This window comes from Furipterus horrens, unplaced genomic scaffold (assembly GCF_987537825.1).
Source record: "Furipterus horrens unplaced genomic scaffold, mFurHor1.1.pri manual_scaffold_9, whole genome shotgun sequence".
Taxonomy (NCBI): domain Eukaryota; kingdom Metazoa; phylum Chordata; class Mammalia; order Chiroptera; family Furipteridae; genus Furipterus; species Furipterus horrens.
The window spans coordinates 90,130,937-90,150,735 of NW_028327179.1; positions in this window are offsets into that span (position 1 = coordinate 90,130,937).

A 19,799-nucleotide genomic window follows, 5' to 3' on the forward strand; every position below is an offset into this window, starting at 1 on the left:
TTAATCCACATAGATTGTGTTGTTTTAATGTTTGTTCTTTGCTGCATAATATTGCATTGTGAGAATATACCAGAATTTAGTCACTTTCTTGTTGAAGAAGGCTAAATTTGTTCTCACTTTTTTGTTGTTACTACAAAGGATGCAGCTGAAAATATTCTCATCTAGGAGTTGAATTGCTATGTTATAGGTATATAGATGTTAATTTTACCAGATATTGCTACATTGGTTACCCTAATATGCCCTCACCAACATGTATTGGGTTGGCTAAAAAGTTCGTTTGGTTTTTTCCATGGGATGGATCCAATAGTGTTCAGTTGTCCTTAACTATATTCAAAACAATTTTGTTAGATTGTATTGTAACAGCTATCATATCAGCATGCATTTAAAAACATCAAAATTGGTAAATTTTTGTGGAGCCATTTTAATATTGAAGATGGAAGAAAGTACACAACATTTTTTTTTTTGGCATGTTATGCTTTATTTCAAGAAAGGTAAAATACAACTGAAACACACACACAAAAGGTTTGTGCAGTATAGGAGAAGGTGCTGTGACTAACCAAATGTGTCAGAAGTGGTTTGAGAAGTTTCTTGGTACCATTGACATTTTGGCCAAATAATTCTTTGCTGTGGGGCTGTCTTATGCATTGGAAGGTGTTCAGCAGCACCTCTGGCCTCTACCCACTAGACGCCAATAGCAGGAGACTGCCGACATGCTCAAAGTATCCAAATCAGTAATGTTATTGGTGAAAAGAAAAAATGTGTCCTTTATGAAAAAAAGAAAACTAAACAGATTTTCTGGCCAATCCAATAAGTGAGTTTACATTTTTTGAGTCTTCATCAACAAGCACAGTCGACAGTCATCCTATTGCTAACCCAATGGCTGATCATGTAAACTCAGTGTAGTGTTTAATTTGAACTTCTCCAATTACTAGCAAAGTTGAATGCTTTTTTGTATGCTTTATTGGCCACTTATGGCTTCTCTTTTGTGAATTGCCTATTTTTACCTAGTTTTAAATTAAATTAATTTTTTATCCATTTGCAGAATTTATTTATATATTCTGATCATTAAGTCTTTGTTAACTATGTATACTGCAAATGTCCTTTCCAAGACGGTTTCTTATCTCTCCACTTTTAAAAATGTTATTTTAATGAATAGTTTTTAACAAGGTCAAATTTGCCAACATTTTTCTTTATGGTTTGTACTTTTTATGTCTCATGAAATTCCTCCCTATCCCCTAGTCATATAGTCTCCTAGATACACTTCTGAATGCTTTCTTTTAAAAAGTCTTGCTTTTCCCATTTCGGTCTATGCAGTATGTGGAGTGGACTTTGTGCGTGGCGTGGCGCAGCATAGGGTTACAATGTTTTCCCCATTGTCCCATCCCCTCCCTCTCTAATCTGTAAGACCATTTCTCTCACATATTGTTTCTATCAATGCTTGGGTCTGTTTCTGTTTTATTTACAATCCATTTACAACAGAACTCATAATGTGGTAGGACAAACAGTGCACTTTGGTATTCTTTAAAATTATCTTGGCTATTCATCACATTTTCTTTTTCTAGTAATTTTAGAATTTGTTTATCAAACTTTACAAAACCCTTACCTTTACATTTAATGTATAAGGTTGGGAAGGCTTGCCTTCTTTTTGATACTGAATTTTCTATAAACATGCTTCATTTGTATAGGTGTTCTTTAATTCCTTTAATAAAATTCTATAATTATCACCAAAAGGGACATAAGTATCTTTAGTGAAATATATGGTTATTGTAAATGGAATATCCTTTAAGATTATATTTTCTGTGACTGGTATATAAGATGCAGTTCATTTTTATAGATGTAATGTGTATTAATTCTAACAATATATTTGTAGCTTATTTCAGGACTTCCATTCAGATATCACCAAAAATGACAATTTTTTCATTTCCATTCCTATTAGTATCCTCTTTCTTCTTTTTTATTTCATTTCATTTTTTTCTTTTTCAAAACTGTCCCGGAAAAATCCTCCAACACAATGTTGAATAGTAGCAGCGATAGTGGGCATCCCTATCAACTTCTGATTTAAAAAAGAATATTCTAATGCTTCATTGTTAAGTGTGAAATTTGCTATAAATTTTTGGCAGATAAACTTCTTTGGAAAAAGGAAGCTTCATTTAATTCTTAGTTTACTATAAGTTTTACTCCGAATGAGTATAGAAAAGGTGTTTTTCTTTTGTAGGGTACAGAAATTTGAGGTATTTATTAATTCAATCATATTAATCATATTTATCAAACCTTTTATTTTCTTTTTAGTTTTTTTTTCAACTTATATCTTATAAAACCTTATGGTGGGTTTCTTTTCTTTTCTCTCTAGCCCCTCTCTCTTCCTTCTTTCATTCTTGCCTCCTGCCTCCCCTCCTTCCCTCCCTGGATTACCTGCTGACTCTAGAAAAGTTAGTGGTATGTAACAGAAATGCTTCCAGAAACATCAAAAGTAACATTCACACAAATAAGCAAGTAGCAGCAATATTATAGTCAAAGTAAGAGGGCACGACAAAAAAAGTCATTAAATGATACCTAAAGGACCCTTTTACATTAAACCAGGTAATCCCATTACTAAGATATAGTAGTCACAAAACCTCAGGATTTTTTATTTGGTGCTTAATTTTTTAACTTTATTGCGGTAAAATTAGTTAATGGCATTGTATAATTTTCAGATATGCAACATTGTAACATGTTAGCTGTATGAACTAAAGCGTGCTCTCCACCAAAAGTCTAGTACCCATTTATGACCATACACTTGACCCCTTTTACTCATTTCGCCCTCCTCCCCTCTGCTACCCACCCACCCACCTGTTGTCTGTGTCTGTGAGTTTAGACACTCACGAATTGAGGCCTATAACATCAAAGCAGATAAAGCAGAAATTGTGAGAGTGATTACAATGTGTAGCAAGTTTTGAAAACCACTTCTAGATGGTTGAGTGGAAGCTTTCTAAGACCATTTTGTCAAAAGTTTTCATTATTTGCCTTCAGCAGTTTACAAGTGACCATGTCACCACTCTCACTAGCATAAAGCATTATCATTTTATCATTATTAATTTGATAGTTGAAAAATATTTTTGTTGATTAGATTTAATATTTTTCATATGCTTATTTTTTATTAATATTTCTTATGAATTGTTGGTTCATGTCTTTGTTACATTTTTATCCTGAGATGTTTAGTGGAGTTTGGTTTTTTTGTTTTGTTTTTTGAGAATTGTGTGTATTAAATATTAACTATTTGGTCCCCATTTGTTATCATGAATTCTGCTTTCTAAAAGCAGCACTGTCCAGTAGTTTTCTGTGATGATATAAATGCATAGAAATATCTACATGGTCCGATATGGCAGCCACAATATAGCTCCATATGGCTACTGAGTACTAAAAGGTGTGGCTACTGTGATCGAGGAACTGAAATTTTTATTTTACTTTTATTAATTCAGGTGTAAATGACTAGATGTACTAGTGGCCACCACGTGGGACAGTGCAAATCTAAAAGGTTTATCATTACAGTTTGGGGCTTTTATTGACTTGATAGTTATTTTAAGAGTTTTTCCTTGCAAGTTCTAGTTTCAGTGGGTCATAAAGAAGAAATGAAAATATGGTTTATATAATTATATTTTATGAACTTTATTAATGTTCTTTATGCCTTGGTATGAATTGGAAATCTGTAAAATTTTGCTACATTTACTAATTCAGTTTTACTAATTACATTATTTAAACTACCTAGATATATCATATCTCTTATTTTTATCAACTCGCTCTGTCATAGATGACATTGGTATTTTAGTATCTCACTATAGGTGTGTTTCTGTGTCTTTCTTCTCACATATCAAATAGTTTTTCGCTATATAAGTTTTTATGTTAGTCAGCTTATAAATGCTCAGGACTATTAAAACATAAAAATGGATTTCATTTTGTTTTAGTATAAAAAAGTCTTTTTTGTTTTATTGAATCGTTTTTGCCTTGGACTTTCCTTTGATAATATTACTGCCACCTCTGCTTATTTTTGTTTGCCTAATATATTATATTTTATTATTTTATTCTGTCCTTCTAACCTTATTTTTTCTGTGTAATTTGATTTTGGTCTCACTGTTATAAGAAACAGAGTTGGATTTCTTCTTTAACTCAGTCCAAGTATCTGCCTCTTACTTCAGCTGTGGAGCGGAACTACTTTTATGTTGTTTTAATACTGATGAGCTCAGTTCTATTTCTGTCACTTTTGTGCTGAGTTTGAGACTGTAAAAAACAGCTGTTTCACTTCCTGGCTTGTGCCTTTGGCTGTATATTTGCTCTTTTCATTTAAAATGATTTAGGAGGTATATTTTTCCCTACTCTGATGTATGTCATGGAATTTATAATGTTTTGATTTCTCCCTGCCTTTCCCATTCTCACAATTATAAATTTAATTAGAAACTAAAGACTCAGTTTAGGGAACTACCCCTCCTTTTTTCCCCCAAATCTTCAAGAGCTCTTTTGGCTTTATTTTGAGTAGGTATGTTGTTTTATTTCTCCCTGGGTTTTTCAGTACTTTCAGTGTTTACTACCAATTCTTTTATGTGATTGCTTTCTCGCTGTCAAATTCTTAATCTAAAAGCCCAGAGGGAAAGTGAGTGGGGGCGGGTAATGTAAGAACCTGTTTGGTTTCCGTATTCTAGTAGAGAGATAAGAGGTGAGAGGTGACTGAATTTTTCAACATTTGTTTAAAACACACATTCTGCTATTCCCAGGGTCTGTTTTCTTTCTGCCCTCAGATTGCAGTGCTCAGTGCACATACCAAGACCTGGCATAAGGACTTCACTTTAGACTTCATTCCTAGTGCCAGTTACTTCTGTTGTTACTGTTTTCTTTGGATGTTAGGATTTCTTTGGGTTGTTTTTTGCCTTTCATAATTCATTGAGTGGGGAGCTAGGACAGGCAGATGCTAATATGCTGCCATACTGACACCTGCGTTTCAATTTCCAGAAAGCACTAAATCTTCAAAAGTTCATAAAGATATGTGTGTGTGTGTACGTATGTACATGTATAGTATACAACTCCATTCCAAAAAGGTTCCAGGATACTTACAATGGCATATTCAATTCAACCAGATAAAACATGAAAAAGTAAGGATATTGGGGCAAATAAGGGAAAAACATGTTCAATATACACAGTGAAAGCCCTAATTGTTAGAGGTGGGTCACAAAATTAAGCTTCCCAGTATTCACAGTAAAGAAGGAAATGTGATCAGTTCCACAGCTTTAAGACTCATGGGACCTTAAGATGAAGTCAAAACCTTGGCCAGGACCAGCCCAGCTTTTCTTGATCAAGACTTCGAGACATTTTTTCCAGTTCTCCCAAAGCGGGCGCTGTATGAGCATATGGACCGCATTCTCAATACAGGCAATAAATACAGTCGAGTTTGACACCACCATTTTTTTTGACATGTCCTTCAAGGTAGATTATATACAATCATAATCCCTCCCCAGCCCCTCCAAAAGGAATTCTTTGAGCAGCCCTGTCTAAATATAGCAAGGGAGGCACTATAACACCATGATTAACTGTGTGAGGCTGCCTTCAGGATTTTCTGAGTTCAGATCCTGATTCAGTCATTTGCCAGGAGTCCGACCTTAGGCAATTTACTCACTTCGTTGTTACTTCAACTGCTAGGTTCACTCTCGGGGGGACTGATGGAGATGCCATTTCACAGGCTGGGAGTGGGGAAGGGGTGAGGGTATGTAATGAATCAGGTTGAACAATAGCAGGCAGGTCTCCAGCCTCAAGTCTCCAAGCCCTTGTGGCGAGTCGTGGAAGAAAATTAATAATCAAGTGGTGGAAAATTGGAGGGGGTGAAAAAGTATTCTATCAATTCTAAGAGTCACATTTTTTAACATTTTAATATCTTTAAAAGCAGGGCACATTTAAAATTGATGGCACGCTGTAGCTGCATTGACAGCATTGTTTCTCTTTCCTGGTGGAATGTAAAATGATGGTGTATATTTCAGTTTATAACATCTTAGGTTCAGTAAAACATGGTAGTGATAGTTATTCTAAGAGACCAGCTTTTTTCGGGGGGGACAGCTCTTTGGAGAGGTAGAACGGGTCCCGCCACCTAAGATGGTCATGGCTGGCTAGGGTGCTGTCAGAGAAGGTGATCAGTGGAAATATGGGTCTCCCATTTTAAGGACAAGCCTTCTTTTCCAAGTCCCTCATAACGAGGGGAAAGGACTACATGAACTGGGAAACGCCTTTGTCAACAGGTGGAAGAGTTGAACCATAAATAGACATAATGTGCCATTAGAGGAAGGTAGAGAGCAAGCGGACAGCCTGCCAGGGTCCCATCCAGTGCCACTTCCCTGGGGTTCTGTATTTTTTCCACCAAGTCCAGCAGGGGCTATTGAGAAATCATGGCTATCAGACCCTCCCTCTGACCTTTGCATCTTGTGTGGCAACCTGTTGTTGTAGAGGCCGGTCCCCAATCCGGCAGGAAATGACATGAGAGACCGCATGATGGAGCACACGGATACCCACATTGCACAGCAAGGGGAGGCTGCGGTAGCTACTCCAACCCAGTTTTGGAAGAGGCTACATCTACCTTCAGGGGAAGGTCACAACCTATTCCCCCGAGAATTGTCCACATATAGTTTGTCAGATGATATATGCTCAATTGACATAGCTGTTTTTCTTTTTATATTTTTTTTGCAAGACAGGGATTAGAAGATGTGAAGTATCTGTTAGAGAACACCAGAAATGCCACCACATTTCCTGGTGCCTGGGACAGGGGCCGACCTAGACATTCCTTCGTGTTTTGAGTGGTCATGCATGCTAGCTTGCTTGGAGCTGTCCCAGTTTATGCCTTTTGTCCCAGTAAAATTATTAACAGGGCAACCTTGGACTCTCCAGAGCATTCTAGTGTAGGTAACAATTTATATGATCACTCTATGTGGGGATCATATGGAGTCCATCTCTCATTGTATCCATACAGTGCAAGAAATAAAGTAACTTAAATATAGAAGGATAAAAAATTGAATTAGTAATATACTTAAAATCTCAAGAACAAGGATTTCAAAACCAAGAAGTCAACCTTTATAATAAATAAAATAAAAACTCAAAAAGTAAATGAGATACTATAGTACATATAAGAAGCTTCCATATTGAACTTGTTATGTGAAAAACATTTGACATTAAAAGAACTATTTTAAACTAAAATTTCAAAAATATATTTTGAAAGTATACTAAGGAATGTAATAATCTTAGAAGACAATACAGGAATCTAAACATTAAATGAATTCTAAAATAGGATAAAAATATAAATAAAAAACAAACCAACAAGAATAGAGAGAAAAAACTCACTGAAACAATATATACCTCTGCGTATATTATACAGGATATGTTTATATTTATAATATATTTATCTCCTTAGTAAAACAAATGGAAAACGAAAAGAGAAATAGGGAGAAAATGAAAACCAGGGCGGGGCTGGAAGCAAGCGATCGCCCAGGGAGTTTGCTTACAGTTTGGGGCCCAGTCAGAGTCCCTGCGGGGGGAAGAGGTACAGGGGCGCCCAGAGAATGAGCTGCACCTGGTCTCCTACCATCACCCACCCCCCGAAACAGCAGGGGTGAGACGCTGCGTATCTGAATACCTGCCTCTCAGATCTCCAAATGCCTACGCATGGTAGGGAACTGTTTCCATACCTTCTTGAACAGTGGTCATGTGAAGAAAAAACAAAAAAACAACTCATCCTTAAAAGTATCTGGTTAATGAAAACACCCCAATCGCAAACTCTGTGATAACAAAGGGCATCGTTTACAAAGATGGTCGGTCGGTCGGTCGGCAGCCGTCCGTCTCGAGAGACGATGGTGTAGCTTCTTAAGAGTCTATCTGCACCGCCGAGAATGGCTGTGCAGTCCGACTCGGGAGTGACACAGTATCTGTCTCCTCCCGTGTTGAATCGACATCTTGCGATGACGCTGGAGTGTCCTCTCCAGTGAAGCTGAAGCTACAGAGCCTGGGCAGGGTGATATGGATGACGAAATCAGCAAGTGAAGATCAGCGCCTTGGTCGAACAGGCAGCCTAGCACCAGCCAGAGTGAGTGGTATTGCTGTTTCTAAAAAGCATATGCATGAAGTTTTGTTGAATGAGAACTATGAAAAATAAGAGCAATTAGAATGCCCCCATCAAATCGAAGTGGCTCAGCGAAGGTCGTGTCCTGCTTGCTTCCATTTAAGGAGAGAGCTCTGCAGTTTTATATTTTATTTATTAACATGTGAAAAGCTCTGGGTTTTTTATTAACCCAGGCAGTTGATGGCGTGAAAGACAGGTTTACAATTTGATGAGGTGACTTCCACAGCATGTTAAATTAGAACCCCTGATACTAAAGCGCCAAGTCTAATTTTCACCTGAGTTTATGAGGTTCTCTTGAAAATTCTATTATCCTAATGCCAGCATCTAACTCTGTAACTCCTATAAGAAATGGTACTTCCTACCAATTGTAAAGTCAAAAAATATTCTCAGCTTCCACTGTGGGATATTTAAATTTTCTATTTACTGAATCCTTGATCTTAGGAATAGAGATACAATCTGCTTTCCCCATTTCCGCCCAAAATTGTGATACTTGGAAATTGTAGCAAAATTCCTACTCTCACTAGGAATTCTGCCAAGAAAAGTTCTTGCTTGGCTGACTCCACGGCTTGTTCTTGGCTCAGGTCCTTAAAACCCAATTAATATACGATTCAGAAAGGCAGATGAAAGGAGGGAAAAGAACAACAAGAAAGGCAAGGGAACTTGAAGTCGCAGGATGTTGCTTGGTTCTGACGCCCCAGCGTTAATAAGGTGACGCTCACGTGTGAGTTAAGCCACGGTGAGAGGATGTGCACTTTCTGTACCTCGTCCCAGACCCTCTTCCCCGAGACAACCCATCGCCTGGTCCCTCACCTTCCCAGGCCTCGCCCGCACATCGCTGCCCCAGGTCCTCCCTCACCATCCTATTTCAAGTCTCTCTGGAGCCGCATCCCACCACCCCGGGTCCTGGTCTCCTTCCCCCTGCCTTGTTTGTCTCCAGAGCACATGTCCCCATCTAACGTTTATTTTAATTATTTATCTTGTTTACTGTGCATTTCTCTTATGAGAAGGAAGCCCTGGGAGGACAGAGATAACCAGTTTTATGTTTTCAGTTTGTTACTTTGTGGGTTTTTTTTTTTTTTAAATAGTACGTGCTGTGTGATGTTGAGCTTTATGAAAGTGCTATCACTGTTGTCTCCTGAGATGTGCTTTTTACATTCCTCAGTGTCTTTCTGAGATTCATCTTTGTTGACAGGTGAAGCTATAGGTCATTTCTTACTTTTCCAGTCTGTCAACGGCAATTTTGGTCTTTTCCGTTGTTTTTTATCTTCTGCAAAGCGAGCAGCACCGTTCTGAGCAGTGTTGGTGTGTCTGCTGGTTCACACGGACACGTGGAGCTCTGTGAGCGTAGCCTGAATTGGAATTCCTGGTCCCAGGTAGACACGTTTGCAACTTTAAAAGGTGGCGTCTGATTATCTTCCAAGTCAGCTGTACCAATTTACACCCCAGAGACTATCTAAAAAGCCCCCATTAAGGTGCTCCTTGTCCACACTTGCTGTTTTTTGACTTTTCATGCTGGCCTGTCTGATGAATGTAACGTGGTATTATCTCTCACTCTGGGTTTTAGAGGCACTTCCCTAATTGTTAATGAAATTGAGCATCCTTTCCTGTCTAGTGGCCTTTGGGTGTTTTTATTCTGTGAAATACTGTTTTGTTTTGTTTTTTTGTTGTTTTGATTTTTTTGCCTGTTGTTCTATTCAGTTGTTTGTCTTTTTTATTTTTATTTTTTAATTTTAGGAGTTCTTTATAAAGCTGGATATCTATCCTTTATTAGCTACATGTATATTACAAATACATTCTAGCTTGTAACATAATTTTTCTCCTTTCTGCTTCTCTTCTTCCCTCCCTTCCTTGTTACCCTTTCCTCCAGAATATCTGTGCTTTTAGAACAGGACGGGGACCCACCCATGTCATTCCAACTCATCACATTACTGTGTAGAAATTCCTAACAGACTCTAATTTCTAATATTGCTCCGTAACCTTAACTTACTGAATGCATAGTTTATGGGTCAATTGCACACCCTATGGGTAATTTGACAGCAGCTATAATGCTTAGGAAATTTTTATACCACTTGTTGGAATTTGCATAAATGTTATTCTGAAAGTCCAAGTTTTCATTTTATTCATGTTTTTTTCCTTCACCAAAGCTCTTAATTCTGTATGAAATACAACATTAAATCTACAAAGATTCTTGTTTTCAGGTTAGATCTAAATTCTCTTTCAGGTGACTACAAGTTCTGTAAAGATGGAGACCCTGTTGATTTTGCTCATTAATGTATTCCTAGTGCCGGACCACCACACGGGGCACATAGTAGCTTGCCTGATAAATTATACAATACCTGTCTAATGAATTACGTGAAGTATAGATCCACAAAAATTAGTCATATATCTTTAAGAGTCTAAAACTGTTCATAGCCTCTGGACCAATAAATCTTCTCGGGATGTAGTCTAAGGAAGAAATCCGATCAGTGCAGACAGATTTATTTATATACAAGGATGTTCATGTAATCACTATTTATACTACAGTAAGATTGGAAACAGTAAATTTTAAGTAGTCAACAATAATGAATTTGTGCTAACAGTTATGGAACATGCACATACTAGAATGTCATAAAGTCATTAAAACTCACATTTTCCAAGAATATAAGAAGTGCATACAAAACATCATTAACTAAATAAAACAGAAAATAGAACTGTGTATTTAGCAGGTCCTAATTTTGGTGTATGATTCGTAGGCATAGAGAAAACTAAAAAGAAACATACCAATATTTTTCAGAGGTTATCTTTGGGTGGTGGGGGTCACCAATGGGTATGAGTACCACATCAGACTGTCAGCAACTTGAAATTAGTATGAAGTTTTTTCAGTTTGATATTTCTATAGTTTGGCATAGTGCTTGTGACTTGTGGTACTAAACAATTAATTGGAATAATGCATATAAAAATAGTAAAAATTCTAATCCTTCATAGGCTGTTTTCAGTAACTTGTCACTGATCATGTATTGTAAAATGTCATTTATCGTATCTTCCTGCTTGCACAGCAGGTGGTTGGCATGCCACACCAAGCGACCAAGGGCATTCTGAGTACTGGAAATGGCAAAGGCACATAACATACTTTTCACCAGCACCTTTGAGTGCCTGCAGTCGCAATGAAGTGCATTTGTGGAATCTATGCCTTAGATGAGTGAAATGAACTCAACATGCAGTATCCACAGTAGAGCGTGTACATCTTTGTTTGATTTGAAATAGATATATTATTCACTCTTGATGGTAGATGTCCAACATAAGGCACCTAGCATCGCTGAGCTTGGTGATGTCTTCCATAAATCATCTACAGTGGTTACATCTTGGGAAGTTAAGGATGATTCAGCATTTTATTGTCTGTATCTATGAGTTTATTTTTTGTTTGTTTATTTGTTGCTTTTTGTTTTATATCCCATATATGAGTGAAATCATACGGTGCTTGTCCTTTTCTGTCTGACTTAGCATAAAATTCAAGATCCATCCATGTTGTCACAAATGGTGATATTTTTATGGGATTGTAGCATTCCATTGTATGGACCACTTCTTGATCAAGTCATCTGTCAGAGGACGCTTAGGTTGTTTGCATGTCTTGGCTGTTGTGAATAATGCAGTGAACATGGGGGGACATATATCTTTATGAATAAGTGTTTTCAAAATTTGGGGGTAGATACCCAAAAGAGGGATTGCAGGGTCATATGGTAGCCCTATTCTCAATATTTTTGAGGACTCTCCAGACTGTTTTCCATAGTGGCTGTACCAGTTACATTCCCACCAACAGTGAATGAGGGTTCCTTTTTCTCCACATCCTCTCCAACACTTGTTATTTCTTGCCTTATTGATAATAGCCAATCTAACAGGTGTGGGGTGGTATCTCATAGTGGTTTTGATGAGCATTTCCCTTATAACTAGTGATGTTGAGCATTTGTTCATGTCTACTGGCCATCTGTGTGTCTTCCTTGGAATAATATGTATTTAGGTACTCTGCCTATTTTTTAAAAAATCTAATGTTTTTTTTGTTCTTGAGTTATATGAGTTCTTTATATATTTTGGATATTAGCGTGGTTACCAGAGGGGAAGTGGGGTGAAGGAGAGGATGAAGAGAGTAAAGGGGTTCAAATACATGAGGAAGGAAGGAGACTGGACTTTGGGTGGTGAGCACACGATAGAGTATACAAATGTATAATGAAGTTGTACACTGAAGTTTATATAATGTTTAACCAATGTTACCCCAATACATTTGGTTTAAAATAATTTTTTTTAATACTAATCCCATCTGGAGTTAAAAAAAAATTTTTTTTAAGGATGATTTGGGAATTTCGATATTAAGACATATTCTGATCTTATCCAATACCCATTGACTGCCCAGGTCTGACTTGTATGTTAAGTGTGTGAGTCCAATGGCGGTTACTGCAGGGTCTGGTCTCACGTCTCCTGGGTTCTTTGGTCACAGGCTCATCTCTGCCAGGGCCTCCTGCAGAAGGCGCTCAGTGACCTGGCAGAGATGACGGAGAGGACTTTGAGGAAGAGGAAACGTGCTCCAGCATCCTCAATAGACGGGGTCTGAAAGAAGTGTGGTGGCTCTCAGACCAGATGTTCCAAGATTGGCAGAACTTCTGCAGCCCCTCAGGAGAGCGAAATCCTCCACCAGGGTCTCAGTGAGGGGACAGGCAGGCATGACCTCAGTGGCAGAGGCCAGGGTACCCCACAGTCCACATTGAGCACACCGCCGCCAATGGAGGTGGTGGGGTGTCTGGCAGAGGGGGCCTGGAAATCAGTTCTTTAAATCAATTTTTTTCTATCAATGATAACGTGGAATCCCTCCACATTTCAGTCTGTGATCTAAAATTCATACCCACTACACTCCCTGTCTAGCGTGGTGCGGAGTGTGGTTTTTGAACACAGATGACAAAGTTGGGCTTCCCAAAGACGTTAAGAAAATAAAATCCCAAATCATATCAACAAATACTTGATCCCCATAAGTCAGGAAGCCTTTTTGTCTTCCAGCACGTGACAGCAAAGTGTTAATCTTAGCTTCATTGAAATAACTTCTGTCACCATTCCTGCCTGGGTTTTCCGTTGCCCCTAAACGCCCATCATGGTTATAGATTCTACCGAGTCTGCCCCTCTTTACATAATTAACAACCTTCTGCAGTGGTTAATGGGTGAGGAAAAAGCTCTCTAAGGAGTTGATCTTCATTCATTCCACGTCTCCTTCAGGAAGATGAGCGCTTCTGGGCCAAAAGCAGACACGGTCGGTGTGAAGGGTGTTTGCATACAGCCTTTATGAGGCAGTTTACTGGCAAACTTGGGTGTCTATGACTGTAAACTGCTGCATACCATGTGATTACATGATTAAGAAGGAAGAGGTGAATTGCTCATCTTGTCAGTCCGACTGTTTTCTTCTTTGATAACATTGGTGTTATTACACTTCGGGTGATGAAAGATTGTAATTGGCTGTTGACGTTGATTGAAGGAAAGAGATGTGAGTTTTGGGGGGGGTTGTAAAAAAAAAGAGAGAGAGAGAGAATTAATTAGCTTGTTGAGGGAGGTAACACAATTCAAATCTGTGGCTCTCACAGCTGCAAAATAGAAGGGAGCCGTCAACGAGAGTTTTCCTCTCTTCCTTCCCCACCTGTTTTTCTCCTGTGGTGACATCTCTTCCTAAACTTACCACATTGAAAATTGGTCCACCAAAGAAAGAGAGAGGGGTCAGGGGCTGGGGAGCCTTCAAAAGAAAAAGGAAGTAATGTAGCTTTCAGGGTTTATTTACACCAGAAACACTGCAAGTGTGTGTGTGTTTCACTTGCATGTGTCGATGCAGTGTTTGAGGAAGAGGCAGAGACCTTACACTGGGCCAAGCCTTTGTCTCTTCACTTGGTCTAAGCCACCAACCAACCCCCGAGAACTGGCTGCCTGTGGAGCAGCCAGGAAAAAGGATCTGGGTAAACGGCACATCCTGGTTTGTCTGGTTCAGTTGCCATATATAGAAGAGCAGTTAAAACCTGCTGCTCAAGAGGTTTTAGGGTCCCTTTGCACCCACAGAGAAAAAAATGAGTCCAAGAATGAGGAGGTAGATATGAGTAGATTCACACTATCACCCTTAACAATGCACTTGCAAAATTTTTGTTTCTTGTTCCCGCAACTTGAAATGCTGCTGGTCTCGAAGTTTTAGGTTCCATGGGAGGGATGCTTTCACCAAGGGACACAGCAAAGGCTCCATTGAGGCAGCAGTTGAAAAGGCCACCTGGTCGCTTTTGACTTCTTGTGCCACTGAAGCAACAGGCCAAGAAGGGGATCACCATTGTTGTGGCGGGTGTTGGGGGCAGGGCATCAAACCTGACTGTCAGTGGGAGAGAGAGTTGCTGCCACACCGTCGGGACCAGTGCAGGCAGCACCAGGCTCAGATGCTTCAGGAGTGAAGGTTTGGGTCATTCCCCAAGGCCGTGGTCCTCATCAGCTGAGTAGCTGGCAGAGGGCGAAGGGAACATAGCATGAGGAATGGAATAAGAAAGTGACAAATACCAACCATGAACAAATCGGTCATTAAATGAGAAGTATTAACAAGCTAACGAGCCTGCATATTTTGCTCCTTTCATTGTTAAATTAGTGTGTTAACATTAGAAAATTGATTTGATCGTCAGAAACAAGCCCCCTGCCTATTTATTTATTTATTTATTTTAACCCTCATCCGAGGATATCTTTTTGTTCCATTGATTTTAGAGGGGGGGGGGGACATCGATGTAAGAGAAACATTGATCTGTTGCCTCCCATATGTGCTGTGATTGGGGATTGAACCCGCAGCCTTCTGGTGTAGGGACAATGCTCCAGCCGCCTGAGTCACTGGTCAGGTCTCGTTTTAGATAAGATGTAGGGTGGTAAATTTGTAATTTGGGGATCAAGCTACAGGATATCAAAGGCGAATCATGACTGAACTAGAGATGGATGTGGTTGGTGACTTAGGAGGAAAACAGTGATAGCGTGCTCATGGGTAGGAGGAAGAGTCCCATTGTAGTAGGCAGAGGCATGCTGTTTTGCTCTGTAAACAAAAGTTCCACAGGACTCTTCTGAGGAATTAAAGAGAATTTTATCTGTTACGATTTGCAAATTAGGGAACGTAGCCTTTGGGATGAACCAAAGACAGGTTCTGAGGGGGTAAAAATAAGGCAAAGATTTTAAAAGTGAGAGTTGCAAGGAGCTGGTGGTGGTCAAAGGGATGATGGGTTGCTAGGGAAACAGGACCATAAACGTACTTTATTCATCTACTGATTGGTGGAGGCAGCTGGACCTGTCCAGGCTGACCGACTCCATGGTCAGCAAGTGTGATTGCGAGATAAGAACAGCGAGTGGTTTCATCTGACTCCTGGGCAGCAGGATGTGGGTCACAGGGCAGGGGCCAACGCCTCCCAAATCAACTAGCAAAATAAGTTTTGTGGTGAAATGGACAATGCGGTCAGGTAGACTGAGTCAGAGTTTAAAGTGCAAGCAGCCTAGTCATTTGAGCCGGGTCAGAGACCAAACTGAAGAAGGGTCTGGATATTCAGCCACAACGTGATGATATTAGAATCCTCAACTCGAATTGTTTGTCCGAAAGTTAAATACTATTGTTGAGTAGTCCAAAGGCTTTGGGAGTCTTGGAATCTGCACGGCCCAGGATCTTCGCCAGCAGTGGTCTGGGACCGATTCCTCCAATGACAGGTACCCATGTGATGTGGAGGCAGAAATGAAACAGAAGCCATGTAATTGTTTGTCTGGTTGTTACAGAGTGGGGGTCTCCAAAAATCCCCAGAGCCTGTGGGTTGGGGGATGGGGAGAAGGGAACAGCTTTTAAAATGCCTTTACGTGACTACGGCTGGTAGCTAGTGTCTTAGTTATGCAAATGGATGGTTCTTCCAAGGCTCTGAGGAGATGGAAGGGGTTTGGACCGTAGAATGGTGAGGAAAGAGCATACAAAGCCTGCGCAAGGTTCTGCAAATGGTCAGAACCAGTTACCACACCCACTGTGTCACAGGCCATGGTCAGGGATTTAAAAATAAGGTGGCAGCCAGTTTAGAGAGAGGAAAGGAGATCCACACAGTTTGGAGAGAGAGGAGCACCACGCAGTTTGCAAGGAGGGCAGAGGAGGATACCAATGCGGCTTGGAAAGGGCAGAGAGAGAACCATGTGTGATCCAATGCAACATGGCACATGTTTTCCTGGACTGTTATACAGAGTCTGTTGACATCATACCCCAGATCCTAAAAGAGAGAGCTGACAGATAAGGGATGGGGAGCTTCTGGACATGTTTTTGACTTCTAGACTTTTGGGGAGCAAGGGAAGTGCTGGGTCCCGTGAGAGAACAGGGCTCTGAGCTGAAGTGCTCACTGCCTCCCCCCCCCCCACCCAGGTTGAACTATTGTAAATAAAGACTGTTTTCCTCAACATTAGTTGTTGGGTTTTACACCAAGGCACCACGTGAAAGAACCCCCTTTCTCTCTGTAACATGTTGACAGTGGGCAAGACATGTGGCCTTTTGCAAATGGGCCACTTTCTCTTGATTTCCATGATGACTTCCTCAGGTGGCTAAACCAGGCCCACCCTGCCCACCTCCCATGGAACAGAAAACATTAGGTTCAGCGACTGCAGTTTTGGTTTCTATTACATGGAGTTAAACTTAATCCTGATAAAATCTGTATCAAAGGGATGACAGTTATGTTTTCATTTTCTAACAAAATTACGTATGCAGACACATCTGCAGAGACAAATGTTTTCTAGGACTACAGTTGAGCAATACTGAAACATTGATTCTTGCTTGGAAGGGATATCAGGCGATCCAGTGGATAATGGGTAATACATTAAACTCCGTTTGTGCCAAAGATACTGAATCATTGAAAATGTCAACTCTTGTAATGATCCTTCTATAATGGTTGTAGGTTTCTTATCAAAGTATAATTCAGAGATGGCATTTATCCGGGTAGAGGAGATAACATAATTTAAATGCTTTCTGAGACAGAATGTGGAGACACTGAAAGAGCAGTTAATGCGTATATTAAACATTCTGTAAATTACAGCTACTTAAGCAAATCGTTGATAAAGGCTTTGTGATTCAATTACCTAAGTTGCTACACCGCCCATTTGATAGCGTTCATTAACCTGAAAGTTGAGGGCTGCAGATACCAGGAAAAATGGGGTACATTCTGTTGGGAACACTTAAGACCCAAAATCGCTTAGTCCTGTTTGGCTACTTTCTGGATTTTATTTCTTCTTGCTTTTGTTGTGTGACAGAACATATCATCAGCTCTTAGAGGAAAGTTAGAGAATAGGATATGAATTCAAAGACAAGTGTAACAATGGTAAAAAAGCAACAACAACAGATTCAAGACTAAGACTCATTGTTGACAGTGAGCATTTGTCTACACCAAATAGACAGAGGGCAAAGAAAGATTGTACAGTCTCTTAGTGAGATTTTAGAGGTAACATAATGCACTGATAAGAGAGTATAGATTCTGGACTCAGTCTTTATGGGTTCAAATCCCAGTTCCAACACATATAAGTAATAAGGCAAGTTAGCTCCTCTGTGCCTCAGTTTTCTTACCTGTGAAACGATAATTTTCTAACTTCAATGATTTGTCATAGAATTAAATAAATTAATATATAAGTCAAACAGGGTGCCTCACACGTGGGAAGTATAGGTTTACTATTACTACTGCATCAGCCCATTTAATTCCTGGAATGAAACCCATTATTTTAACAATGTTAAAGAATCTGGGAAACTGAAACAGATGAGTAGCCTTCAGGAGAGGAATGTATTCATGCAGTGAACTGCATTTGAAGCGATTAAAGGAAATAACAGAACTCCAATAATTAATATTAGAAGCTCCCTTCGCTGTAGAACACATCTGTGCACGGCAGAGTCACATGCAGTAATGAAGCCAGATGCTAAATCTTCGAAGTGCTGATTAAGACACAATCTGACATGAACATAACTTACTTTTAATGATGGGATGATTTTATTAAGTTAATCTGCAGATAAAGGACATCACTGAAAAGCTTTGAGTATTAAATACTCGCCCAGCCAGATGTGCCTTCTTTTTCATTTTAAAGAGAACTTACAACACCCATACCCACTCGGTTCGTCAATCTGGACCCCTTTCTGATCTCTGCTTCAACGCTGGCTTCAGCACTGAATGTAAGACAGGGACGAAGAAACGGGATCTTTTCCGACATCCATCCATGTGTTTGCTCCCTGATCGATGAGGGACATCTCAGGACGAGACACTGCTGTGAGCTGCAGTTGCGTTTTCCAGGGTACCGTGCAGCAGACGTCTTTTACGCATGGGGTCCGTAACATTGTCAAGTTGGCCACCATCTGCGCCTACGCGACTTGGGAATGGAGGGGCCGTTCCAGCTGCCATGACGGGCTCGGGACTGCTGAAGAACAGCGAGCTCTGCTCTGATCCAGCTGTGCTGCACTGTTGGGCTACCGAGGACCGTGGTTAAAAACAGACTGGGTGCGGTAAACCACTTCAAAAGTTGCTTTTGAATGAAGATTCATTTAAAAGCAACAGATTGATGATAGAGAGCTGGCCATTGCCCGATTGCGAAAATCAGTGTTTCTATGAAGGCAAAGAGGTTTTGAGAGATTTGCTTCAGAAACTTACTGCCACAAACCTCTAAAACCTCCCAAAGGGGGTTGATCCTCTTTGAATTTTGGAAGTAGAAACAGACCTGTGGACAGGGAAGCGGTTTATGACTGATCTGGCTGCGGGGCCGTAGGAAGCAAAGTTGCCTGTCGTCATTTGTAGTAAAATGTACCATCACCATCGCGCAAGGCAAAGGCTGGAGAGCTTTGAGAACCGCACGCAGGCGCCTGACAGGTAATGTGACTGGAAACACCTGCAGGAAATGTAGCTCATTTATTAAGAAACAATGATGGTAGAATTCAAGATAAAAACCGGATGTCTGATGAGTTGTTTCAGAACATAGAAAATTGCTCTTTATAAGAAATCATGGTAAAAACAAGCAAACAAAAAAAGATTCATTCAGTCTGTTTGTCAAGAGATCTTATTCACAAAATCTCCCTTTCCTCCTTAACTCGGCTCCAATGACTCGTAAGGCTGGAAGCTGATGTTTGATGTTTACACAGCGCAAAATGGGAATACTTCTGATGTCTCTTCACTGCCCTACATCCTCAGCAGCTGTCCAGTGGCTTCCTCCCCCAGCTCTGACCCTGAAATGTAACAGAGTGAAGTGATCAGAGCTGAATAAATCAAATCCCCACTGTCCACAGGATCAGGTAGGAAATCCTGCTTTAAAAACCACTCTCTTTTCTTGGTTGGTGCGGTCCTCTGGAGTGAAAGCAGCTAGTGCAGAAATGACTTGGAATTGCAAGTGATACCCAGATGTCTTTACTGTGCCGCAGGATAACCATCACTCCCCTCGGTGGTTCACAGAAGTTGTCTTTACATCTCAAAGGATAGAAACAATTCAATGTGCCAAAAGAATTATTACAGCCTTTTCTTTTTTCCCTTAAAAAAGTATGGATCTTATTTCTTCTAAACATAGGCCAAGCTTTTCCCCCTGTCTACGTCTGGTACATTGCAGTCTTGCTGGGTTGAACTTGAGGAAATTGGGTAGGATGGTTAGCGGTTTCAACAGGTAAAGCTCAGGGGAGGTGTTTAGG